Here is a 27,972-nt window from a genome sequence, read left to right as displayed (position 1 = left end):
CTTCCTGTACATCACCTTAAACCTGATCTCTCCCATGAGCAGCTGGCTTTACTCATGACATCAGGATGTGGCCGTCTGGAAGAGGCACAAGGGAATTTCACAACATGCAATATCACTGATCAATGATGAAGAATCTCTAGATATCTAGTTGTGAATATTTAAGGGTCATTTGGGCTATTATTGTCTCCTGTACAAACAGTAGGTTGAGAACTTAAGAACTGGGAGCAGGAGTAGGCCATGTGGCCCATTGAGCCTGCTCCGCTAATTCAATCTGATAACGGTTGATCTTTTTTGTGGCCTCAGATCCACTTACCCACCCGCTCACAATAACCCTTAATTCCTTTACTGTTCAAATATCTATCTCTGCCTTAAAAACATTCAACAAGATAGTCTCAAAGGCTTGGAATTCCACAAGATTCACAACCCTTTGAGTGAAGAAGTTCCTCCTCAACTCAGTCTTGAATCTGCTCCCCCTGATATAAAGGCCGTGCTCCTTTGTTTTTAGTTTCAACTCTCTGCTTCATCTTATTTATTCCCTTCATAATTTTTCATGCATCTTTAAGATCCTCCTTTCATTTTCCTAAATTCCAATGAGTATAGCCCCAGCCTACTCAATCTCTCCTCAAAAGGCAGCTCTCTTGATTCTGCAATCTACCTCGGAAAAGGATTCTGGGTAACGCAGAGGGTGGGGCATGTATGGAATGAGCTGCCGGAGGAACTGGTGGAGGCTGATACAAGAACAGCAGTTAAAAGGCATCGGGATGGGTATGTGAATAGGAAGGGTTTAGAGAGATGTGGGCCAAGCTGGCAAATGGGACTAGATTAGGTTGGGATATCTGGTTGGCATGCATGAGTTGGACCGAAGGGTCTGTTTCCAAGCTGTACATCTCTATGACTCTAGTGAACCTCCTCTGCACTGTCTCCAGTGCCAGTTCGTCCTTTCTTGAGTGAGGTGTGCTGAGCTGGAAAGGTAGAAGGTGGATTATTGATCTATCCCTTCTCCACTTTCATTATTTTGGTAGTAGCAGCTTTCCTGATGAACACTGCAGTGCAATATGGTTCAGCCTAACAAAACCATTTCGCTTATTCCTTATGATCTGGCAACAAAGCAGTGTAATACATTCAGAAAATTCCACAGAACTACTTCCCCAAGAACAGACATTGCCCAGAGCTGCTATCTGGTCATTCGTCCATCACATCAGTGTGGGTCACACACTGGCTAGTGCGCTGCCCCTTGTTACAGCACTGTACCAACAGATTACACCACTTTATAAAAAACTAAGCACTGCAGAAGCTGGAAATATGAAACTAAAACAGAGAATGCTGGGGAACCCCAGCAGGTCTGGTAATATCTATGGAGAGGGAAACAAGTTAATTGAGTCTGATACAACTCTTCTTTCATGGTGCAGATTGAGGGTTTTCTTTGATGCCTGTATAAGGCACATCGCAGGAGATGCTGTGGCCTAATGGTAGTGCCCCAACCTATGGGTCAGAGAACCATGGGCTCAAGTCCCACTCCAGAACTTAAATGGATGTAAAAGGTGAGCTCATGAGGCAGCCAAATTCTTCCAATGTGCCTTTTGTCAGGAGGAGAGTTTCCCGGCCGGCCATCACGCAGGAGGCAACGACAAACCCCTGCAGCATTTGCTCGAGGTTGTGACAGTTTAATGAGCACATGTTATCATTGCTGGAGCTTCAGGGGCTCACCCGATCATTTAGGTGACCAATCTCCAGCCATTTGGAAGCTGCTTTAAATCCTGTTCCTCGTTTGGGTCAAATTTTGTTCTAACATTGAATGAAAAAAATAGCAGGCATGGCCAGTCAACACAACCAGTGTGTGCTGCTGTTTACCCTTGATGTGAACAATAGCCTTAAATCAGGTTGCCAAATCCCTTACCACCTCCCTAACCTATTCCTCAATGTTAACAGTCTTTGCTTTAGTTGCTAATTCTGGCAATGCAATCCAGACTCAAGTCACGGTATATAATGTGTCTCCTTCACCCTGTCTTAAATCTCTCTATGTAACTAATGTTAATCGTTTATCTCAAATCTGAGATTGATAACATTTTTTGAGAACTAAAGGGGATACAGGGTTTAGTTGGGTATATTACAGGTCAACTGTAATTTTACTAAATAGTCAAATTTGCTGGAGGGATAAATGGCTTAATCTTGTTCTCATGCTCTGCTAGAAAGCCAGTTTCTATCTAACCTGCCCCATCATAATTTTAATAACACCTATCAAATCTCTTTTTTTATGGAAGGTAAGAGTGCACAACTTTCGCTCCCTGACAGGAAATCCTCACTTGGCAATTCCGCTGCTTAAACCGGAGAATAAATTGCAGCACAGGCTTGGAGCTGTTTGTGTGGTTCATTATCAAACTGATGTCCTCCCCAGCAATCCCACTTCAGGAGCTTCCAGCATCTCCCAGTTTTGCCGAACAGGGCTGGGGAAAGTACCAATCCAGGTTGAAGACCGAAAGGTGACTGTGGAAAAGCTAGTTTGGAGCAGGAAGGCAGTGCCACAACCTTGAAGAGACCATGCAGTGCCTTCCACAATCATTCTCTCTCTCTCTTGCACCAATTAATTATCATGGCCTAAAGCTATCATATTCAATAGTGCAGAGGTCATTCCTTGTGTGTCGGTGACAAGTAGACATTATATTGCTTCAGTTTTCTCACATTTAACCCCCTCTGCCTTCTAAATTGGATCCCAGGACAGCGGTACGAAAATGTGCATCATACACCATTTCCCGAGCTTATATTTTCATCTGGCACTTGTTGATTGTTTAGGAACCAGACGGGATAACGATTCCAGGCTCAGCGTGTCTGGGAACATCTAGACAATCTGACCATGCTGGTTGAATGAATGAGTTCAGCCTGTTGACCAGACCACCAGAGTGACTGGCGAGCACGACGACAAGACGCCTTGAAATTTTTCCAGCCGTTTGGTTTTCAGTGACTGGATCCAGAGAACAGTCAAAAGGATGGGAACCATGTGTCAGCAAGTGATGATGTTCTATCAATCTTTGGATGGTGAACATGAGTGAGAATTGGAAATGGTGAATGCTGTTGCCCAATAGCCTGCCTTTTCCAATTCTCTCTCTCATATCCCCCACTTTGGTACCTTTCTGGATTTCCAAGACTTAGAACTACAAAACAATCAATTTACAGCACAAGGGTAGCGGCGGTGTCACAATAATGTCACTGGACTAATAATCTAGAGCCATAGGGTAACTTTCTGAGAGCATAGGCTGCTGTCCCACAGAAAACAATGGACTTAATCAAATCTGGAATTAGAAGCTAGTCGAACTGTGACCATATAACTGTTGTGGATGGTAGTGAAACCCCATTCTTCAGGGAAACAGGCTGTCCTCATGTAGCTTAGCTGGATTCAGTTGTCTCCAGACCCACAGGCATGGGGTTGATTATTAACTGCCCTCTGAAATGGCTTGGAGAGCCAAATCAATTCAAGGGCGACTGGGAATGGGCAACAAATGCCAGCCTTGACAGCAGTGCTTTACATGATATTGGGGAGGCTTCTGGAATACTGTGTCCAGTTCTGGTTGCCCAGTTATAGGAAGGACACTATAAAGCTGGAGAGGGTGAGAAGAGATTGACCAGGATGTTGCCAGGTAGGGAAGGTTTCAATTATAAAAGGAAGGCTGGGTAGGCTGCGACATTTTTCACTGCAGCATAGGAGGTTGAGAGGCGACCTGATAGAAGTTTATAAAATGATGAGGGGTATCGATAGGAGTAATAGTAGGTGTCTTTTCCCTAGGATGGGGGATTTCAAGACTAGGTGGTATATTTTTAAGGTGAGAGGAAAAAGATTTAGAAAAGACAAGAGGGGCAAATTTTTATACAGATTGGAGCGCTGTGGGCCAAGAATAGGCAGGTGGCAGTAGTTTAGTTTGGGATTATGTTCAGCATGGACGGGTTGGACCGAATGGTCTGTCTCTGTGCTGTATGACCCGATGACTCTGAAATAAAGAACAGACTCAGTGTGTTGTGCTTGTGTTAGCTTCTTTGAAAGAGTTATCCAACTAGTTCCTCAAACACATATTTATAATTCTGCATGTAAAGTCTCAGCTTGGCTTCGTGGGTAGCATCCCCCTTTTCCAAGTCAGAAGACGAAGCATTCAAATTAACACTCCAGTCAGACTGCGGTGGGAGTGCAGCATTACACGAGGTTATCGCTTACACGTGAAACATTAAACTACAGATCCATCCACCGATAAGGTAAACAGGACACTTCACCAACTAGGAAGAGCACCAGAAGTAGATCGACTGGTCAGTCACCCCATTTTGTGTTTATGGGAACTTGCTGTGCACTATTTACAGCAAATCAACTGTTCTCCACTTCAGAAGTAACTCACTGATTGTGAAGCATTTGGGATTGAGCTAAGTTTGTGAAGGTGCAAGGTTCAATCTAAGTAATGACAACAAGAAACCAATCTGAGAATGGTTCTAACTGAATCAATAATTCAGTAGGACACCAACAGGCTGCCTGATTCAGGGCGGGGTCATCAATGTCAAAATTCCAGGTGTTGGGGTCAGGTACAATATTCCCATTCACGGTAGAGAGAGCTTTACTCTTGAGTTTAGTCACAAAACTCCTGACACAGGAAGGTTTGATGGCACCAGGGAATGAAGAACCTACGGATTAAGGGCTACAGAGTAGGCCATTCAGTCCTTTGCTGTACCAGGATTGTAGAGCCATCTCTGATCTGATGGTGACCTCAACTCGACCTTCCTGTTTAACCTCTATTCGCTTAGACTTCTTTGTCAATCAAGAGAAGCAAGTTAAGAAAGGGTTATCAAAATTATACTCTTTCGCAGACACACATTTCCACCAACTAATTCTTTCCATTCCCTTCCCCCACACTGTCCCCAGTTAAAGGTATCCCGAGGCCAGGCATCACAGACAACTCAACACAGATTGGAAATGGAGCCCAAGGCAGTCTAGCCTCATCTACATTGTAGCAAGTGAATCTCCTCCAGCGCACACCGTTCAATAGAAAGGGACACCACGTCCCCACACGTTACTTGTTATGAAATGAGGAATATTTTCAGAACATGTGCAACACCAGAGGGGAATTTGCAAAAGCCGCTGCTTATTTCCCCAGTCGGAATGTGATTAATGGGTCGTGCTTAGCTTCTTCTCACCAGCCAGGAGGCTCTTTTACCTCCCCCATTCATCAATTTATCATTAACCCATCCAGAAACCCCTCCAGTACATCCAGCTGACAGGCCCATTCGAAGGAAGGCTGTTGCTAATTGCCACCCCTAAAGGGGTCAGCGGCTTTCAAGAGGAGATGGCTGCACTTAGAATCTGCCAGTGGGACATTCAACATGGAGAACACAGCAGGCAAACCCAATCTTCCTTTCACTCAATGGTCATGCACTTTCCCCTCAACACAGTGTGGAGTTTGGCAGGAGCTAGTCCCTGGCAGAAGCTAGTCCCTCTGCCATCACTGCACAAACATTTCTGGGTTCATGAAGAGTCATAGAGATATACATTGCGGAAACAGACGTTTCGATCCAGCTCATCCATGCCAAGCAGATATCCGAAACTAATCTAATCCCATTTGCCAGCTTTACAACCATATCCCTCTAAACTATTCATATTCATGTACCATCCAGATGCCTTTTAAATGTCGTAACTGTACCAGCTCCACCACAACACTGGCAACTCATTCCACACACGTGCCATTCTCTGTACTAAAAAGCTGTCCTGAAGGTATCTTCTCAGTGGTTAGCACTGCTGCCTCACGGTGCCAAGGACTAGGGTTCGACTCCACCCTCGGGTGACTGCCCGAGTGGAGTTTGCACATTCTCCCCGTGTCTGCGTGGGTTTCTTCCGAGTGCTCTGGTTTCCTCCCACAGTCCAAAGATGTGCTGGTTAGGTGGATTGGCCATGCTAATGTGCCCATAGTGTTCAGGGATGTACAGGCTAGGTGGGTAGGGTCTAGATTAGAGTGGTGCTGGAAAAGCGCAGCAGATCAGGCAGCATCCAAGGAGCAGGAAAATCAATGTTTCGGGCAAAAGTCCTTCCTCAGGAATAAAGGCAGGGTGCCTGCAGAGTGGAGAGATAAATGAGAGGGGAGTGGGGGTGGGGAGAAAGTAGCATAGAGTACAATAGGTGAGTGGGGGTGGGGATGAAGGTGATAGTTCAGAGAGGACGGTGGATTGGATTAGCCATGGGGAATGCAGGGTTTCAGAGATAAGAGAGGGGATGGGTTTGTGTGGGATGCTCTTTGGAGCATCAGTGTGGATTCGAGGGATCAAATGGTCTGCTTCCACGCTGAAGGCAGTCTATGACTCAAAATCTTTCCCATCTCGCCTAAAACCCAGGCCCTCAAGTTCTGGAGAGATCATACACATTTATTCAAGCATGTGATAAAAAATGTGTGCAATCTTTTAAGATAAAGCCCTTTCAAACCCACACCCTCCACTCTCAAAAATCCAGATCCTGAAATGTGAATATGGTCCTTGAAGAATAACATCTCCTTTGGTCGAATTTCAGCAACAGACTCACACGTTGATCTAAATGGGGTTGTAACTTGACAGGAGAGGGGCAGGTCAGAGGGTGTGAATAATTTGCTCCCTCATTGGGATCAGGAACGTTTGCAATTTTTCCCTCTTTAATCCAGGAATATTGACAGGTGACGTGTTGAATGAAAAGTTTGATAGGTTTCTCACACCTTTCACAACCGAAGGATGTCTCAGAGGCTTGTAGCTGAGGATTGACTTTCCTTTTTAATCTAGTCACTGTTGTAATGTAAGAAACACAACTGCTAATTTGTGCAGAGTAAGATCTCCCAATAAGTTTCTTTCTATGTATTCATTCGTTTGTAGAATGAGGGCGTCATTGGCTGAGCCAGCTTTTAATGCCTGCCCCTAGTTGCCCTTGAGATGGTGGTGGTGAGCTGCCTTCTTGAACCGCTGCTGTCCACCTGCTTTGGGTTGACCCACAATGCCATTAGGGAGGGAATACCAGGATTTTGACCCAGTGACAGGAATAGCGATATATTTCCAAGTCAGGATGGTGAGTGGCTTGGAGGGGAACTTGAAGGTGGTGGTGTTCCCATATACCTGTTATACAGAGTACAGTGATGATGACCAGATTGTCTGATTTTAAGACATGAGTTGACAGATAAATGTGGTGGAGGACATCATGGGAAACTGCTCCACCTTTTAAAAGATTGTGTTGGGAACTTGTGTATCTGCTCGAGAAGACAGATTGGGCCTCTGTTTAATATTCCCAAGCAAAAGATGGCACCTTTGACAGTGCAGCACTTCTTTGGCACTGCATCAGAGCCTCAGGCTACATTTTGTATTGAACTCTCTGAAGTGGACTGGGTTTTTGGAGTTAGAGGTGAGACTGCTACCACCTGGGCCTCAAATGGCATTTGGAACACCACCACGGATACAGCTCAGCCACAGTGTGGTGGCCTCACAGTGTAAAGTAAATTCAAAACTCAGAAAATAAGGTATTTGGCTTCAAAGATCATAGAGCAGCCTTTGGAGTGCCTGAAAATGTGGATTCATAATTGAGTGGAATTCAACTGAACATTGGAACTAAGTCTCATTCAGTATTCTGCCAAGTTAGCTTATTGAAGACGCAAGAACACATGTTAACAAACTGTTAAGAACAACTTTTAGAAATGAAGAACTCAAGATGGAGTTTAATTTAGATAAACACGAGGTGTTGCATTTTGGGAAAGCATATCTTTACAGGACTTATACACTTAATGGTAAGGTCCTAGGGAGTGTTGCTGAACAAAGAGACCTTGGAGTGCAGGTTCACAGCTCCTTGAAAGTGGAGTCACAGGTAGATAGGATAGTGAAGAAGGCATTTGGTATGCTTTCGTTTGTTGGTCAGAGTATTGAGTACAGGAGTTTGAGGGTCATGTTGCGGCTGTACAGGACACTGGTTAGGTAACTATTACGTGCAATTCTGGTGTCCTTCCTATCGGAAAGATGTTGTGAAGCTTAAAAGGGTTCAGAAAAAATTTACAAGGATGTTGCCGGGGTTGGAGGAGTTGAGCTACAGGGAGAGGTTGAATAGGCAGGGGCTGTTTTCCCTGGAGCATCAGAGGCTGAGGGATGACCTTATAGAGGTTTATAAAATCATGAGGGACATGAATAGAGTAACTAAACAAGGTCTTTCCTCTGGGGTGTGGGAGTCCAGATCTAGAGGGTATAGGTTTAGGGTGAGGGGGAAAGATATAAAAGGGACTTGTAGGAGCAACTTTTTCGTGCAGAGGGTGCTGGAATAAGCTGGCAGAGGATGTGGTGGAGGCTAGTACAATTGCCATCTGGATGGGTATATGAATAGGAAGGGTTTGGAGGGATATGGGCCGGGTGCTGGCAGGTGGGACTAGATTGGGTTGGGATATCTGGTCAGCACGGACAAGTTGAACCGAAGGGTCAGTTTCCATGCTGTACATCTTTAAGCCTCTATAACACAGCCAGTAAAGGTGTGGAGAAAGACATGATCCATCCCCTTCCCAATCAAGGCCCTGGGTTCACAAAGAGGTCACTGATCTTTCTTGGAGCGCCACATAACAACATCTATGTTTGACTGGGATAAAAGCACTTCCAATTCCACCACCCCATTCCTCAAAATCCAAATCCCAAAACGCAATGAGTTTTAGACAGTAACCCATCATTTCCTCACTGGGCCTAGTTTAGGACAGGAGTCCGCCATATTGATCCAGGACTGTATCATCAGGAAGAGAGATTCCATCCTTAAAGAAACAGGCCAGAGCCATGGATAGTTCATGTGGATGTTATGCAGCTCACATCAGAACGTGTGCACTCATTGGATCCTCAAGGTTAATGGTCAAGCAGCGAATGCTGAAAGACCGAGGTAACAAGATGAGGCAATCAGGAAACAGTAACGTAACTGACAGCAGACCAATATCCAATTATATTTCATTCATTGACAGGCTCACTAACCACTGGAACTGATCAACGTCAGAGCAGACATATTTATTTGTAATGTCCAACTAAAGATTGAACCAGTGCTCAAGTTGATCATTCCCCACAACATGCACTATCAGCATTTTGAGTATTTTGACAAGGAATCCTCAGTAGCTGGACTCCTCTTTAAAAATCATCTGCGAAGTATTGACAACCGTCTAACCTGGAAGAGTTGTCAATATGGTCAGATCAAAATTGCCCCCTCTGATATGTACTGCAGTTACTGAATGTGTCCACGGGATGGCAGGCACTAGTTTCAAGCTTTTTCCACTTTGTCCCATCCACAACCATTTTAACCAGGCAGCAGTTGGCATAGTCCAGTGGCATGGCCATTCCCTGGTCCTGATTCTCACATATGTCCTACATGTTTCAAGTTACAAGATAGGAAGAAGCCACTTGACTCATTACATCCGTTTTGCTGGTAGATACTCAAGGGAGCTCTCCATCTCCAACCTCGGGCCTAGCCTTTTCACAAATCCTTTCATAGCCTTCCTTTTCAAATAACTATACAATTGCATTTGAAATGATCTTACAGTTGTGTCGCAAAACTAGTTGTGGTAAAGCTCTCTTTGTTCCTCTGTCCAGATCAGTCTTACACTTTTAGTCTTCACTATTTCATGAGCTAACATCTCAAAATCTGCCATTTTAAAATCATCTTTGATTCCCCTTTGATCTTCTCTTTTGCAAAACACTGTTACAGCACAACTTATAATCTTCCATTCTTGAATCTTCAAGTTGTCTTTCCAAGGTCTATCTCTTTCCTGTGATAGGATGCCTAGGTCCAGTTGTGAGCCAACTGTCTTTGAAGATTAATTTGATCAAATGTGGATAGTTTGGGTGTGATATTTCGTATACGGGATTTATAACCATCTGCTAATTGCTACACCACATCATCAGTGATGTCAGATGATGCCAGACCACCTTCAACTAATGCCCAAGTGACGAAGCTTCTCGTGAAGTCCTGCTTTGCTGTGCATCTGTACTCAGTATAAATAGCGAATAAATGTTTATCGAGTTGCATTGGTGTGGTATCCACTTCTCAAGTGAGGCTCCCACAACCCGCTCTGGATACTTACACATGGTGGTTGCATTGATGTGGAGTCAGTGAGCCCCTCTGAGGGATTCCAGCCTACACTAAAAAAAAAGAGCAAAAGGAAGAGCCTTTGACCCAGCAGTACATACCAAGAAAAGACTCACAGTGGCAATCAGTTCAACTCCCCATCATCAAAGCCCTGCAGTAGCTGACTCAGAGAGTAGAGAACAACAGCTAAAACGAAGTGCTCACTCCTGGTCTGTCCAAGGCTCCAAGAACCTGCTCAGATAACATAATGTGTAAAGCTTTTCCAGAAACACTCCTCCACCATTTCTGAATTGTCATCAAACATTTCAAATTGGTCACTTACTTTAAAGGTGCAATTCCTGTTTTTCAGGCAAATGTGGTATCTTTTCTGGGCTATCACATTGGTGAGGTGAATAGTTCAGGAAATAAATTAGCTGGAGTTGCTGAGAATTGTCTTCTCTTCCAGTAGTGCTTTGGGATCTTTAAGGCGTGAAAAGACGCAATCGAGTATGGGATCAGGAAACTTCTCATCAGGAAATAAACCCAGCAGTCATTAGTCACCCTGATCTATTCCTACCTGCTGTCACAATATACTTGAGCTGACTGCCTGCTACATCAGATTGAGATGTATCATTGGAATCATTTACGTTCATGTCAGATGGACTGACAGTTCTACAAATGCCCTTTCAATATTTGTCAACAAACTTGAAATGCAGCCAAATGAACTAGACAGAGTATAAGCAGATGCACGATGTGTCCCAGCCTCAGACATATTGGGAGGAGGGGAGGGGGGGGGGGGGGCACACCGATCGAGCTTTAATATTCTGCAACATTAGCCCATGTGGCACTGGGTGGCTGGTCTAAGTCCATCGCCAAGACTCAAGAAAGAATCCAGTTCTGAACAAGAGTAATATTGGGCTTGAAACATTGCCTCCATTTTTCTCTCTATACAGATGCTGCCAAACCTACTGAGTTTCTCTTGTGCTTTCTATGTTCATTTCAGATCACCAGCATCCACTGTATTTTGAAATTATTCCTAGTTTTCCAGTAACTGGGATGAAGGGTTTGTGTAAGATGTGTGAAGCCCAGAACTGAACCATTGGACGTGGAACAGCATTGCAATCCCCGGTGCAATGTGCTCCCAATGCTGCACTGGACTAGAGCGTCATGATTGGGACTTTATTTAGCAATGTGCTGATACGAAACTAAATGAGCCACGATCAGGCTTGAGTGAACACTAATCCAGTGGACACAGATTCACAATACAATTCCCAACAATTTAGCATCATGAAACTCCTGATACCAGAAAGGTTAGAACTGACATGAAGGTCTAAGTTGATACCAAAGCATGTGTTCTTTTCCAACAGCAGTCTCACTCAGCTGTACTCTAAATGAGGTCTGCAGATGCTGAAGATCAGAGTTGACAGTGTGTTGCTGGAAAAGCACAGCAGGTCAGGCAGCATCCGAGGAGCAGGAGAATTGATGTTTCGGGGTGGAGCCTTTCATCAGGAATCCTGATAATGGTCTCCGGCCTGAAACGTCGATTTTCCTGCTCCTCGGATGCTGCCTGACCTGTTGTGTTTTTCCAGCAACACACTCTCAACTATACTCTAACACCAGGCTGGGTACTGATTCCACATTTAAACTGTATTTACACAACTGCCTCAACCATAAGACCGGGGGCATTGTTGTACAAGTGATAGGACTACTGTAAGGAGTCAGCCACATTGTCCCCAGGTAACACTGAGACAGGCTTTAGATGGACACACAGGTATCACACACCGAGCTGTTCAAATGCCAACTCATCCTGACCCCACAAATACTGTCTCCAGTTCTTCTCATCCCATCAAAAAAAGATAGGAGGAATGTTCCTGAAATATTTTACCAAGTTTTAAAAGACAGTGCTCCTTTTGAAAACCCCTGTATCCTCATGACATTCCCAAGTGCGTCACAACTAACGAAGTACATTTGAAATGTTGCCACCGCAGGGTATATATCAGAAATGCTTTGGCAAATTTTCACACAGCAAGATCCCACAAGTAGAAGCAGGACAATGACGGGACAGGTTTTTTTATTTTAAATTGTATTGTGTCACTGGAGATAAAGTATCAGTGAGGACACTGGGATTAGCACCTGGAGATGGTGCCGTGGGATATTTTATTCCTGAAGAAGGGCCTGTGCCCGAAACGTCGAATCTCCTGTTCCCTGGATGCTGCCTGACCTGCTGTGCTGTTCCAGCAATAAAGTTTCAACTTTGATCTCCAGCATCTGCAGACCTCACTTTCTCCCTGGGATATTTTAGAGCCAATCAAGGCAAATGGAGGCTTTGGTCTCACCTCTTATCTGAAAGATGGCACCTTCAGGAGTACAGTATCGGTGTGTGATACCTGTGTGTCCATCTAAAGTCTGTCTCAGTGTTACCTGGGGACAATGTGGCTGACTCCTTACAGTAGTCCTATCACTTATACAGCATTGCATCGCAGGGTCAGCTCACCTCCAGGGGGTAGGACCTAAACCAGTAAACTTGGGATTCAGAGGTGACAGAGCAACCAACTCAACCACAGCTGGCACACAGCAACGATAGCCAGAGTGAGTGACCCCCAAAAAAGTCTGAAAATCAGAAAAGTTCCAGGATGATGAGGGGGGGAGGGATATTGTATCCAGGGTGATGTGTTGGAGGGGATATTGTATCCAGGGTGATGTGTTGGAGGGGATATTGTATCCAGGGTGATGTGTTGGGGGGGATTTTGTATCTAGTGTCATGTGTTGGGTGGGGGGGGGGGGGGGATATTGTATCCAGGGTGATGTGTTGGGGGGGATATTATTTCCAGGGAGATGCGTGCGGGGGAATATTGTTTCCAGGGAGAAAAGTGAGCGACCCTGTTTGACAGATGGAGATTAGGGAGCGAGTAAGCCATTAATCCAACAGTGTTGCAGAACGAAGTGAGTGCAGCAACCCAGCCTTACTGTCACAGGACACACTATAACAGAGTCCTGCAAGGACAAAGCCGACTACACAGGAACACTACAGGAGGATCTATTTTCAAAGGACATCTAATTTTGCCGGCAGCGGGCAATTTGCTTAACAAGACACCAACGAATCAACTGGACGTAATATCCCTTTATCTCTGGCAGAGGGAGCAGGCTTGTCTGGACTGTGAGCAAGAATGATTCTTGATTAGCCCAGGTCACAGGCAAAAGACAGGTTTAACCTGGACGGGGGGGGGGGGAGAAGCCCCACATTCAGCATCTACTCCTGTCAGAGAGCCAGCGAGAGACAGATCCTACCTCCGAGCTTTACTTTCTTTTATTCAGGCACCGAGGTATCATCCTCCTCCTCCTCCTCATCACCATCAGAGTCACCGGTTCCTCTGGAGCCCCCTCACTCTGGCTCCATCGGTTCAGTAGATCACGGAGCTGCTCGAAGTGGTGCATCCTCTCCTTTACATTGGGAAGGGGCTGCTCCCACATCAGCTCCCCCCAGAGCCGCTGCCTCGATTGTGTGGAGGGCTTTGTGGAAGGTGTGTTTTGTTGGGGGAGATGATGTGCCTGTGCTCCTCCCCTTCCCTTCTCCTCCCCTCAGCCCTTCAGGCGCTGACACAGGGCTGCCGGCTCACATGAGTCTGTTCTGAATGACAAATGCGGAGTGGAAACAGATGGGGTTTTGTGCGCGGCTGATATTTGATCCTTCGGTTTCAGGCTGCCCACTGGGCTCTCTCCCGTCTCAAAGGGGACACTGTCTTTTAAAACTTGGTAAAACATTTCAGGAACATTCCTACTATCATTTTGTGATGGGGTGGGGTGGATTGGAGACAGTATATTGTGGGGTCTGGGTGAATTGGCGTCTGAACAGATCAGTGTGTGATACCTGAGTGAATGGTAGAGGTAAGAAATTGTTTGCTGACGGAATGGTGGGGAATTCATCTTAAACATGCAGAATTAAAAAGGGGGGGGGGGGGGAATTCCTCTCTCCCACTACCATGGCTGCAGAGAATGACAAGCCAAACCTGGTGTGCATGAGGAGGTATTCACCACCTTCTTCAAATCAGCAACCCACCACCTTGTAACAACAACTTAAATTTATGTAGCCCCTTAACATCGTGCAACATTCCGAGGAGTTTCAGCAGGAACTTTGTCAAGTAAAATAATGACTTCAAGTTGGATATTAGCTCAAATAAGCAGAAAGTTTGGTGAAAGAATTGTGTTTGAAGGGGTGTCTTAAAGCAGGAAGACAAGTCAGAGAGGGGTACAAAGCAAATTTATGGAGGTTATTTTCAAGACAACTGAAAGCACAGCCACTAATAGTGGAGTGATTAAAACTGGATTGTACAAGCGACCACAGTTAGAGAAGCACAGATACCTCACAGGGTATGGGGCTGGAGGTGATTACAGAGATAGGGAGGGGTGAGCTGACCAAGGGTTACGTAAAGAGGTAGAGCTGAAAATGTGTTGCTGGAAAAGCGCAGCAGGTCAGGCAGCATCCAAGGAACAGGAGAATTGACGTTTCGGGCATAAGCCCTTCTTCAGGTTTCCTGAAGAAGGGCTTATGCCCGAAACGTTGATTCTCCTGTTCCTTAGATGCTGCCTGACCTGCTGCGCTTTTCCAGCAACACATTTTCAGCTCTGATCTCCAGCATCTGCAGTCCTCACTTTCTCCTCTTACGTAAAGAGGTAGTTTGACTGGGAGACAATGTAGACCAGCCAACTTGGGTGTGATGGCAGAATGGAAGTTGATGCCAGTGAAGATAAAAGAGCTAGAGTTTTGGGAAACCTCAAATTTATCGCGGTGAGACCAGACAGGAGATCCCATTGTTCTGAAGAAGGGTCACTGGACCTGAAATGCTAACTTTGCTTTCTGTCCATTGCTGCAGCCAGACTCGCCGAGTTTCTCTAGTAATTTCTGATTTCGTTTCTGATTTCCAGCGTCTGCAGTTCTTCGGTTTTATTGACAGCAAAGATTGCTCAGGCACCTGTGGGAGGTTACTCTGAGTAGTCACCAAGTCAGTGATTGCAAAAATACAGGACATGTCATGTCCTGGGAAGCCAATGCAAGGGGCGTGGGAGGAAGTGGAAAAGTCCAATGCGATCCCATGAAACAAAGGACGCTTTGTCATCCTGACCCTAACTGGCAATGCATCAGCGTGGATGGAAGACCCTCAATAGGACTGAATGAGTTTAGAACCTTGTCCATCTGTGCAGCTCCTGCGTTTCGAAAGTTGTATTGAATTTATTGTCACGTGTACCGAGGCACAGTGAAAAGCTTTGTTTTACAAGCAATACAGGCAGATCACAGAGTTAAGTAGTATAGATAAGTAAATAATAGGCAAACAGCAGCAAAAACAAAAACACAGGTACAGGTGAATGTTAAGAGCTGTGAGACCATTCAGTATTCTAACAACAGTTGGGTAGAAACTGTTACGAAACCAGCTGGTGCGTGTGTTCAGGCTTCTGTATCTTCTCCCCGATGATAGAGGTTGTAGAAAAACATTGCCAGGGTGGGATGGATCTTTGAGAACGCTTGCGACCTTTCCTTGACAGTGGGCCTGGTAGATGGATTCTATAGATGGGAGGTTGGCCTTTGTGATTGTCCGGGCAAAGTTCACCACTCTCTGTAACCAACTCTGACCTTGAATGGTACGGTTGCCATATCAGGTAGTGATACATCCAGACAGAATGCTCTCAATGGCGAACCCATAAACGTTGGCAAGGATATTCGCCGTCATGCCAAGTTCCAATGGCCCTTGCGTTGACAACTGGGAAGGTCTACCTCCAAGCAGCTACCGTGCTCCAGAATCAACTGAGGACACATCAGCCGTTCAGAAAATATTGACAGCTTCCAAAAATGCCCCCAGAGTGAGGGGATCCCTGTACTTGTTATGAGACATCTCTGGAGTAGGTGGCCCAGCGGTAGGAACATTACAAGGAGGGCCACAAAATTCCATTCACCCAATCCCAGAGCTTTCACAATGTTCCTGCCTGGTTTCGAACCCAGAACCTGTCATGTCTGAGGTGACCGCGATAGCCTTTCTTCTACAGAAATGTGGCAGGGGCCCCTGGATTATTTCAGGTTAACTGGTTCCCTGCTTCTGCGGACTCAACCTCTGACTGTGACAGCAGCCTGCCTTGAAGTTTTGTGTCTAGTGTTAGCATGGTATCAGGTACCAACCTGAAACATAACACTCCAAATCCCAACAACCTTTCCCCAACCCCACTCCCTGTGTAACAGCTCCTCCAAAATCACCTCTGTAGATGAGAATTAGAATTCTTACAGTATGGAAACAGGCCCTACGGCCCAACAAGTCCACACTGACCCTCCGAAGAGTATCCCACTAAGACCTATTACCCTACATTATCACTGACCAATGCATTAACCTATACGTCCCTGAACACTGTGGACAATTTACCACAGCCAATTCACCTGACCTGCATATCTTTGGACTGTGGGAGGAAACCAGAGCACCTGGAGGAAACCCATGCAGACACAGGGAGAATGTGCAAACTCCAATCAGACAATCGCCCGAGGTTCGAATCAAACTGTGAGGCAGCAGTGTTAACCACTGAGCCACTGTGCTGCCTCAGATTTGGAAAAGATTTTGCCCAGAGTGTATGAGTCAGAGATATTGAAGAAAGAGGCAGAGAGGAAGAGAGAGAGAACCAGACAGCAAGAGAGAAAGGGGCAAAGAGAGCAAGATAGAAATGTAGAGAAAGGTAGAGAGAGAAGAATAGAGAGATATAGACAGAGACACAGACACATGTCCTGTTCTCTAAAGCTGGCTGCAATGCTGATTCTTGTCCAACCCCTAAAGTAGCTCATATCCTGGCAAAAGTCTGCTGAAACTCCCTGTGTTTGAACTGGGGAATGAAAGGTCAGGAAGTTAGAAGCTCAGCGTGAATGCATCAGCATACCGAACCTCCCCCATGGGCAGAGGCAAAGAATAATGGCGGCTGAGGAGGAGGCAGGGTGGGGGAGGGTCACCTGAGCTTCCAAACTGAAGGCTGTTCTCAGACTCATGATCACACCGCCTGCTGATATTGGCTATCTCAGCTCCCAGGGGGAAAACGGAGGCTTGATGCATTTCAAAGCCCATGGAAGTGGACTCCAGCCGAAGTTTGGATGCTCAGAGGATGTTCACCTCTGAGAGAAAGGCTAAAATGGGGAGACACAGTTTATATTTAAGGTGGAGATGGGGAGAATATTTTTGTCTCAGAGGTAGATAAGTATGTGGAATTCTCTTCCTCAGATGGAGTCATTGGACAGATTGAAGGCAGAGACATTGTTGACTAACAGTTTATCAGCACTAGGAGACTGTAGAGTTGAAGCCAGAAGCAGATCAGTCATGGCTCTATCAAATAGTGGAGGGGTTAAATGGCCTACTCCTGCTCCTAATTCCTATTTTCATAAATTCAAGACTTTCAAAGAGAAGCAGTTGTATTTTCTCTCCTATTCTGCCCCATATTTATCCTTCAAACAACATCACAAGCCATTTTCCTTGTCACTATTGTATTGTTGTCTGTGGAAGCTCGCTGCGTGCAAATTAGCTGCAGGCGCTTCCTAAATTACAAGTGACCACATGTTAAAATATTTAATTGGCTGTAAAATTCATTCAGATGTCAGGAGGTTGTGAAAAACCGTTTAGAAAATGTAGATCCTCCTTCCGCTGAGTCACGCTTCCTTCGTTCAAGTTTGCAAACAGTATGTTTCTGATTGGTCAAACTCAGCAGCGGACTTGGTAAATCCCAGAGCTGTAATTATCTTCAAGCTGAAGCATTCAGCGATGTGTATCCCCTACAAGGCAGGTCACTTATAGGAAACAGAGCAGGCCCATACCCCTTGAAACCTTTTCTATACATATACCCATCTAGATGCCTTTTAAATATCGCAATTGTACCAGCCTCCACGACCTCCTCTGGCAACTCGTTCCATACACGCCCCACCGTCTCTGTGAAAACATTACCCCTCTGGTCCCTTTTAAATCTTTCCCCCTCCCCTTAAACCTCTGTCCTTTAGTTAAGTTGGACTGGTCACTCTGTTCCGTGCTATATGACTCTAAGTCATATAAGACTTTATAAAGTCTATAAGACTTTAGCTGTAAAAACACATGAAAGTTAGCAAGATTTTTCCTTGGATCTGTCCTGACCTGTTCAACCAATGTAAGAGACAACACAAATTGGCCTCAGCGATCCAATATTGGATTAGGAGCAGAAGAGATAGGAGGTCAATATATCAGTCACCATCTTTGTTTCTGATCGCTATGTGGCTACCTCAGTCAAAAACTGGTCAGCTGTCAAGTCAAAACTGGACTGGGCTTGGTTGGTGCCTCTGAAGTTGAACAGCCATTGGCACTGGCATCTGGGTGAGCATCGGCTTTTGATCTCTTTCACCTCTGAGTCAGTAGTTTGTGGATTCAAGTATTCCCCCTAGAAACTCAACGCAGAATCCAGGGTGACTGTCGAGTGCAGTACTGAGAGAATGCTGTCCTGTCAGAGGAGCTGTCTTTCACACAGTGTTAAACTGAGGTCCCAACCGTGCTTTTGCTCAATCCCAAAGGTGCCACAGCAGTATTCTGACGACGATCAGCAGGGTCCTACCTTGGTGGATTGTGCTGGATGCTTCAGTTTCGACCAGCTGCTGAATATATGATGTTACAACAATCACTGCATTACTGATGCTGGGGTGTAGTGAGGTTCTGACAGGCAATATATCAATGCAGGATCTTTGTGATGCTCACAGCTAAGACCCAGCTCATGGACTAAGGGGAATACCAACGGTTGGGGGTGCGAGGCAAGAGGAATGAAATTGACAAGAGTGCACAGAAGGTTAAAGAAACAGAAAGTACAACAGTGGAAACCTCTACATCATTCAGGAATAAAATGCAGACAGTCTGCGCAGTTCAGTTTTAGATTTCAGTCACATCATTATGAGATACAGCAAAAGAGGGAAAGCTGAGTTAAGGAAGTCAAGAAATTTTAGTCGTTTGAATTACATAAGGGAATGGTCTGAATGAGTTGTTAATGAAGCTTAGCCAGACGATAAAAGGATCCAGTGTTTAATGAGGTCAGCCATCAGACGAGAGAGGTTTTCTTCCATGGGTTGTCAATGAGAAGAAATCTCTGCAGTGGAACTGAGAGACAAGCCAGCTACCTTGACAAAACGGAAACAGATTCTTGTCCACATTCTCAGCAATGGGCAGTGAGGCTTATCAGCCTCAGAGTATACACAAACCCACAGCAACACTGGATGATCAAACTCCATTAACGTATCTCAAGAGAGCCCAAGATCCAACCATTCTGTTCAGCATGGTGCAGCAGCCAGGAAGAGAGATCTCCCAGCTTTGAATTCCTACACAAAGACTGATCCTCGGCAGATGCAAAACTCCACTTTTGTCAGGTTGAAGAAGTCTGCGTTCATGTTATTCATCACCTGATTTTCTTGGCTCCACCACTGGCAGCTCTGTCCTCAGTCACCACGGTTTAAGGTCTGTAATTAAATCGATCAATGAAATTTCCAGTCTCTCTCATCTTCCTTCGAGATGCTCCTTAATATCCAGCTCTTAAACCAAGATCCTGTAAAGTGGCTTGGTGTCATACTGTGTCTGATGACCCTGCTGTGCAGTACTGAGGGATATTTTACTTCACTCAAGGCGCTATAAGAATGGAAATTAGTTTTGGGAGCAAAGTGTTGATGTGAATTACTCTGACCCATGGTGGGTGTGTTGCTAACTCCCCAGGAATTAAAGATTACTGTATACTGCTACAAGCAACTCAGGAGAAACATCAATGTATTTTTGAAAATTGCACACTTTATTATTTTCTTTGAATGCTTTCATGCATTTATAAAAGTATTGGAGGTGGGAAGAAAGGCCATTTGATTGGTGGGGAGGGGCAGCAGTCAGATGGTTCAAGGGGAAAGGTCATAGAGTAATAGAGATGTACAGCATGGAAACAGACCCTTCGATCCAACCTGTCATCCTCCAGAACCATGAATTGGCAACTAAAGAACAGCATCTCCCAAACTCAGGGAAAACACCGATTGCTGTCTTGTCACTCCAACAATATCAGGGTTTACTAAAGTATTTGCCCAGTCTCTTAACAGGACTTGCCTTTGCATTACTGATACTCCCAATGTATACTCCCATTACTGATACTCCCAATGTATACTCCCATTACTGATACTCCCAATGTATACTCCCATTACTGATACTCCCAATGTATACTCCCATTACTGATACTCCCAATGTCTACATTCTACAGAATCATGCAAAGAATACTCAAAGCAAATAATTATCCAGATCAGGGTCAGGAACCCTATTTCTGAACCTAATCAGTTTAAAATGTCCATGCTTCCCTTTAGATGGTTTCTGCGCTGAAGATTCGTGCACAGGGGCCTCCTGTTGTAGAATCCAGCAGTGAAGATGATGTGTGAAAACCATGTCCCCTTTTGCAACAGTCGGTGAGTCCTGTTCAGAAATGTCAGTGTCCAGCAGCATGGCCAGACACTTTGGCAACAACTGGGAAAGGGGGAGTGTATAATAAGTGTGGGATTGGGATCATGTATGGTTGAGTTGTTAAGTGCCAGGTGGGTGATGCTGCCAGGTGGGTGAGGGCTGTAGTGCGTCAGGTGGGTGATAATGGCAAGTGGGGTCTAGATTAGAATGGTGCTGGAAAAGCACAGCAGTTCAGGCAACATCCGAGGAGCAGTAAAATCGACATTTCGGGCAAAAGCCCTTCATTCATCCTGATGAAGGGCTTTTGCCCAAAACGTCGATTTTACTGCTCCTTGGATGCTGCCTGAACTGCTGTGCTTTTCCAGCAGCACTCTAATCTAGACTCTGGTTTCCAGCATCTGCAGTCATTGTTTTTACCACCTAGATAATGGCAAGTGCCAGGTGGGTCTTGTGAGTTTTGGGTGAGGTGCCAGGTGAGTGAGTCAGGTAGGTGAGTGAGGGTGTGGGATAAATCAGAGAGGGGGGAGCGATGGAGGAAGTTGGGGGTTGTGGTTGGTTTGGGGAGCACGTGTCTGAGGGGCTGGGGTGTTGGATGAGGGAGCCCATGTCAGGGATATGTTCGGTGCAGTGGAGACCGTGATCTCACATTGCAACAGTGAGCGATATCTGGTCCACCAACTGTCAGAGGTAGTGGTGGAGGGAGGGGATGGGCCCTCTCATACCTACAAGGTGAATGGGGTGGGGGGGAATGGGGGCTGTCGGTGTCAGGAGTTGATGTTTAGGCTGGGAGGAGGGGTAGCTGTTGGGTCTGGCCCGGTCAGGTTGGAATTAGATAAAATCAAGTTAGGGGGTTTGCCTTGGGGGGGGTGGGCTCAGTTAGATATAGTTGTGGGGTCAGTGGTGGATTTGGGAGCAGGGTGGGCAACTCAGTAGTTACCCAGGAGTTAGATCAGGTTTGTAAAGCCCCTAGCAGTTCCCGAGTAACTATTTAGCTTAAATGGCTCAGAAATCTCGAATTCTCCAACTTTAATGGACACTTTAAGTGGGTCCCAATCACTGGGGAATTGTCCACGAAAAACTCCAATACCCAAGCATTTCCCATGGATTCAGCTGCATTGGGAATCCCACAGGGTCTTGATGCTGCTCCAACTACTCTCCGGCTATTGCAATATCAAGGTCAATGGATTTGGTATCTCTGCAGGTAATAGTTACCAAAAGAAAGTACCCTACACTGTGTGACCCGTGGCGAGTTCCCCCACAATCGAAGAACTGTAGTGACTCTTGCATGGACATATGCAGCAGCTGTTTTACCCGCATCGCAGTAATGAGAAAAAAATTTGGCATTGGTTAAGGAAAGAATGTTTGTCAGGGCACCTCATCAAAGTACTAAGAACAGGTTAAAAGGGAAATGAAAAAATTGCATTTATATGATGTTGTTATTCACAATCACCAGACCTCTCAAAGCACTTTACACCCAACGTTGTCTTTTTTGAGATGTAGTCACTAACATAATCTAGGAATACGGCAGCCAATTTGCACGCAGCAAAGTCCCAAAAACTGCAAAGTTAATAATGACCAGGAAATCGCTTTTTATTTTGTGATGGTAATAGTTTACTGTCTCAGACCCAAATGATTCACCTCATTTTCACGTTGGTATCCAGACAGAAAATTCCTGACAGAATTTCGTTTTGGGTACATAGCTCATTCATTAAAAAATTTCATAAATAAACATTGACAATAAAGAACAAAATGTCACTCTGTCACAGAATTCTAGCTTTAATTAAAATAAGCATTAAAGTTATTTCAGTGTAATTAGAATGACCAGTGAGTCCACCCTGAGTCAATATCCTCAACCACACACCAGCTCCGGTTGGGAATTTGCTGGGGGGAGAGATACAAATGATTTCAGGAGTTGATTCATTCCGCATCGAAGGGATTGTAGGGTTTTTTTTCTCTCTGAATAAACCTATTTGTAAGTGTGACACATGGGGTAATCCTCACTATTCAAGGCACTCGGCACCTTTATCAAAATACTTCAATGATCCCTGTTCTTATCTAAAAAAATGATCTTCTCATCAAATACCCTTTCTACTTGGTTTAATAAACTCTAATACCTTAAAGTATCTGTTTTCTTTAAACAGCCATGCTAGGCGATGCTTCCAAACTGTGTACTGCACCCAATTGCAGCCATATACAAATTTCACAACTTTCGGATCAACTTGAAAACACTTCAATTTTCAGAGGGACTATAACTGTGTTAAGTCCCCTGGCCACCACATTGGTGCATTGTTCCCTTCAAGTCAACCCATCATTAGCTCTGACACCTAGGTACTTGGAAGTGATGAACAATTTTAATGCCTTCATTGTGAATCTTCACAGAAACTGTCATCATTCCTAAAGTTTTTCAGTAGTTATTTTGTATTGTTTGCATTCAGCTTAAGAGAATGGTTCCCTTTGCATTTTGTGAACTCCATACTGAGTTCCAAAAGCTTACTTTGAAATTCCTAACGAGTCCGACAAGCATGGCATTATCAGAATATTTATAGATCGTTATATTGTCATACTCGGATCATCAATCATTTGTATAGATGATGAAAAGTAGAAGGTGCCAGCGCACAGCCCTGAGGAGAGCCAATGTTTGTCAGTGCAGGTTCTGAGTAAGATCACATTGGATCCTATTGGGAAGGAAATCACGGATGTAAAGTGGGAGACCAACATCAGGGTTTTTAACAAGCTTAAATCATTAAATCCCTACAGGGTGGAAACAGGCCATTCAGCCCATCAAGTCTACACTAAACCTTCAAAAAACATCACACCCAGCCCCAGTTCCTTACCAGTTCCTGTAACCCTGCATTTCCCTTGGGTAATCCATGTAGCCTATACATCCCTGGACTTTATGGGCAATTTCGTGAGCCCAATCCACATAACCTACACATCTTTAGACTGTGGGAGAAAACCAGAGCAACCTAACACAGACACGAGGAGAGTGTGCAAACTCCACATAATCAGACATCCAAAGGTGGGGTTGAACCCAGGTACCTGGCCCTGTGAGGCAGCAGTGCTAACCACTGAGCTACTGTGCTGACAGCTTAAATGGCTGCATGGTATTAAAAGCTGAAAAGATAGTGTGAGCATAGTTGCCTAATCTACCCATATGCTTCTGGATCAGATGGACAAGATTAAAGATACTCAGAGTAAAAGTATTGTAGAAACCACTAGCAGTGTTAGTGATTTAAATAGAAGATTTAAATAGATTTAAATTAACCCTCAAGAATAAGTTAGAAATGTAATTAAGAGAGTTGGAAAGGTTCCATGGGCATAAAGTAGCAGGTGAGGCTATAGGGTACTGTTGATGTTAAGCATTAAATCCAACACAAAGTGCTTGAGCAAACTGATCATTTCTTTGTCATAATTTCCATGGAACTGGAGTTTACTCACAATCAACAACAAGATTCAATATGTTAGACTTGGAGCAGAGATGATTGAGCCAAATTAGCCATTTGTGAACATTTCCAGCAAAAGGTGAATTTGAGTTGTAAAGTGCCTCAGCCTTTTGGGAAGTTAAGAGCAAGCGAGCAGTCAGTCAACCGAGACAGGCTTTGTTGAAAGGTTCTGGCCTCCAGGCTTGTCTCAGTGCAACATGTAATATTTCTGAGCAAAAGCAGTTTGGGTGGTTTCAGTTGAGTCCCCAGTGAGCATCCTAGAGCTAGGTCAAAAGTCAATATGCACTATATAAGCAGCATCTGACTTGTAAGCACAGAAGAGTGAAGAAACAAGGATGCTGCAAGAGTGTAACAGGTTAAGATCGAGACAAGCTGTCTGCTTTAGTTATATGTCTGCCATGGATTGGCTAGTCACACTCTTCTCCCTTACTCTGAGTGTAAAGTACACCGAAATCCCACTCCAGAGAGTTGCATAACTTACCCAGACTAATAGTCCAGTTTGGAACTGAGGCTCCTGTTATAGAATCATAGAATCCCTTCAGTATGCATTCAGTCTATCGAGTCCACGCCACCCCTCCAAAAACAGCCCACTCAGACCCAACTCCCCCTACCCCGCTTTTTCTCATGGGCAATCCACCTAACCTGCACACCTTCGGACTATGAGAGGAGACCAGAGCACCCAGAGGAAGCCCACATAGACACTTTGAGAACATGCAAACTCCAGTAAGTCAGCCTAGGGTGGAATCGAACCCAGGTCCCGTGAGACAGCTGCGCTAACCACTGAGCCACCATGCCACAGTTTGTCAAATGGTGCCTTCTTTCAGATGGGGTGTTAAACTGAGGACCTGGACACCCTCTCAGTTGGATGCAGATGATTCCATGGCACTATTTTAAAGAATAGCAGAGGAGCTGTCCTTGTCTGCTGGTCAATATTTGTCCTTTGAACGATGTCATTAAAAGCACAACGTTCGGTCATTATCTTATTGCTGTCAGTGGGAGGTGGAACACAATTTGGCTGCTGCACTTCCTATATTATAAATATTAGCTATAACAATAGCCACACTTCAATAAGGTCTTACTTACCTTTAAATGGATGAGGGATATGCTTACAAACACACACACACAGGTACAAGTCTTTATACATCTACATTTCCACATAGAACTTGAAAGTCAAAATTGTTGTGTACAGAATCAGAATCTTGCTTGTCCCTCAGCTGGTGCTATGTATGCAATTTGAAAGTAGAATTTGAGCATGCTGCTGGCTCAGTTGGTAACCGGTCTCACCAATGTGGAACTGAGCCATAAAGAATGGGAAGTTCCTAACTCAAATTACTGAGTTAGTCATCTTAGCCAAAGCATTCTTGGTTGTAAATCTAGTTCAGCTAAAACATGCACATCCGTAGATATCAGTTGAAGAGCGAGACTGAACTGTGATTCAGCTCGTGCCACAGTCACAGTGCAACAGGTGAAGATTGAGGTTCCAGACTGCATCCTAGCATGACTCAGCATCTTCAAAACTGAATCAATGAATATTAGTTTTGAAAAGGACAGATGGTGGTGATGCAGATTTCACATTAGTCATTCACAGAAATGTGGAACTGCTAAGGAGATTCATCACACAGTGGAAGGGGAGACAAAATGCCGTACAAGTGCCTGGAGATATCATGGCACCTTTTGGACGTCATGAAGCTCTAGCCCAGGTTCCTGAATGAATTAGGAGGCTTTATGAATGACATCTTTGCTCACTCCCACTCTAAGCCAGGAGGCTGTGGATTCAAACCTTGCTCCAGGACACCAATGTAAACTGATAGTGCAGTACTGAAGGACTGCGGCATTGTTGGAGGAGTCATATTTCAGAGTCAATGCTATACAATTAAGTTGTAAGCAAATGATGATATGACATTATACAAGAATAAAAGGAATTCTCTGGATCTCCGTCAACATTTGACTTAAAGCTGGTGTTTAATATTTCATCTAATGGGCAATAATAAACAATGCTGCATCTACATAAGGTCCAATATTTTTAGCATCTAGTCAGCTGGATGACCATCTATTTCATGGTTGCATTGTCTCACTGTCAGTGAGATACTTTTACCTGAAGAGACAATCATATGTATATGGCATGAGGTAATAAAGGCCTCATATTCCATCTTGGTCTGGGATCACTTGAAGCGTAATGTACTACTGAAAGCATATTCCTCTGTTGTAACCTATTAGCTTAACATTCTCCCAGACACTTATGTACCCAAGGTATGTACTGTTTGTATGTAATAGCTAGCTGCACAAAATACCCAATATATTCTTCAATACCATAGTAACCACATCTAGGTTCTTGTGTTACCATAAGCATTGCTAAATCAAGTAAAACGTCCGGCTGGGCATACAGCATTGCTAAATCAGGTAAAATACCCTAGACGAGGTGCTAAGCTGACAAGACAAAGTACAGCGAATGGTCCCAATGCCTGGGCCAATATGACCTACTCAAATGATCATTCATTCCCCATGCTGTTTGCTATGTGCAGATTGAGTGCTTGGGCTGGTCAAGTGTGTTTGACTGTTACTGAGAAATGGGATAGTGAGCACTACCAACAAAATGCCCAGTTCAGCAGAGAAAAAATATAAAAGTCTTCTGAAGGTTCAAAAGAGAGCAACAGATAAGAATATTAATACAGTACCATGTCATTCCCCTTTGCAAAACATAGAACACAGTTTAATTATTTTCTGTGCTGCATGGATTGATAGGAGGACAATAGCGGCCTGTTGCTAGCTGCCATCTCTCAACTCAAGGCCTTGAGAAATATTGCCTGAGACAAAGCAGCTTGACTCAATGCTAATGAAAAAAATTCCTGCAAAGTTTTCCCTTCATCTTAAGAATAAATTTAATTAAGACAAGGCTACCAGCAGGTGGCACTTCCTGTCACTGGAAGCTGGCATCTTGTTGGCACTATGTGTATCTGTGGCTTTATAATGCACAGAGAAGGCCATGAACAACATTCAGATCACAGAGCTAGAAAATTAACTACCCAAAGGCTAGAATCGAGCTTGATCTCTGTAGGGTGTTGCTATTGACCTCAGCATCAGTTGATGAGTAAAAGAGTAGCCAGGATTCAAGCCTCTTCAGCCCAGTCATGATGGGCCTTAGTTGCCAGGCCTCTCAACAGCTGGCCCTCATTGTCTGGGCAACCTACCATAGATTAATTACCCAAACTGATCTCAGAATAAGGAAGCGAGTTTAAAAAGTGACTGAGGAAACCGAAGAGTTGGAGTCAAAAAGAACAAACTTTTAAAAATCAGCGTTTTAATCACATTTCCACAAGCTATCAATGAGTACCTCTACTGACAGGTTTATTTATGCTTAATGATGATTAACAAAAGCCACTTAGTACATCTACCCAACCTACAAATCTCTTAGAAATTAACCCATTTTTATATCATGTGACTAGAATGAAGGTACGTTGAGGGTGAAACTAATTAGCCCCCAAGTCAAACAATATGTCGCGGCATCATTGCAGCCACAGGAATCTGTTGCAATTGACCTACCAAGCAATTAGCAATGGAACGTCTCTCAATTAAATTGGCTATGCATGTTATCATGCCAACTGTGGAGCATCCGATAGTCAAAAAGAAGATGGGATGACAAAAGCAACCTTTCTGTGCATGCTAAACCTGATCAAGCATCTTAAATTGGGGCCCTTCTTTCTCCTCTCTAATTCTTTCCCTCTCTCTTAACCTTTCATTTGAACTCAATCCCCCTTCAGTCTGTCTGTCTAACTCCCAGCAGTAAAAAGCCATCCTCTGAGAACCACTAAATGGGGTGTAATCAAATACCAAATGATAACCATCAGGTGAGAGTTACCTGTAAATGTCTTCAAATGAGGATATAATATTCATTGAACGGATATTTACACTGGGAAAGACTTTTGCTAGCTTCAGGTACATAATGGTCATAACTTTGCAATACATCATTTCTGATGAAGGGCTTCTGCCCAAAACGTCGACTCTCCTACTCCTCAGATGCTGCCTGACCAGTTGTGTT

General features: G+C 44.5%; 1 protein-coding gene across 17 annotated transcripts in view; it reads right to left on the bottom strand.

The window, feature by feature from the left end:
• LOC122565203 (receptor-type tyrosine-protein phosphatase S-like) overlaps positions 1 to 27,972 on the bottom strand; it is a 479,330-nt gene that overhangs the window by 367,019 nt on the left and 84,339 nt on the right. Inside the window, exon 1 of one of the 17 annotated variants that reach the window (XM_087976128.1) lies at positions 13,337 to 13,489. The exons of the other annotated variants lie outside the window; for them this stretch is intronic. The gene's annotated coding sequence lies outside the window, so the exon portion shown is untranslated. Of the gene's footprint in view, positions 1 to 13,336; positions 13,490 to 27,972 lie in introns of those variants that run through there. 17 annotated transcript variants of the gene reach the window in all.

This window comes from Chiloscyllium plagiosum, unplaced genomic scaffold (assembly GCF_037043375.1).
Source record: "Chiloscyllium plagiosum isolate Xiang-an unplaced genomic scaffold, Cpla_swu_hap1 HiC_scaffold_28, whole genome shotgun sequence".
Classification (NCBI taxonomy): domain Eukaryota; kingdom Metazoa; phylum Chordata; class Chondrichthyes; order Orectolobiformes; family Hemiscylliidae; genus Chiloscyllium; species Chiloscyllium plagiosum.
This window is presented reverse-complemented; position numbering and strand designations above follow the sequence as displayed.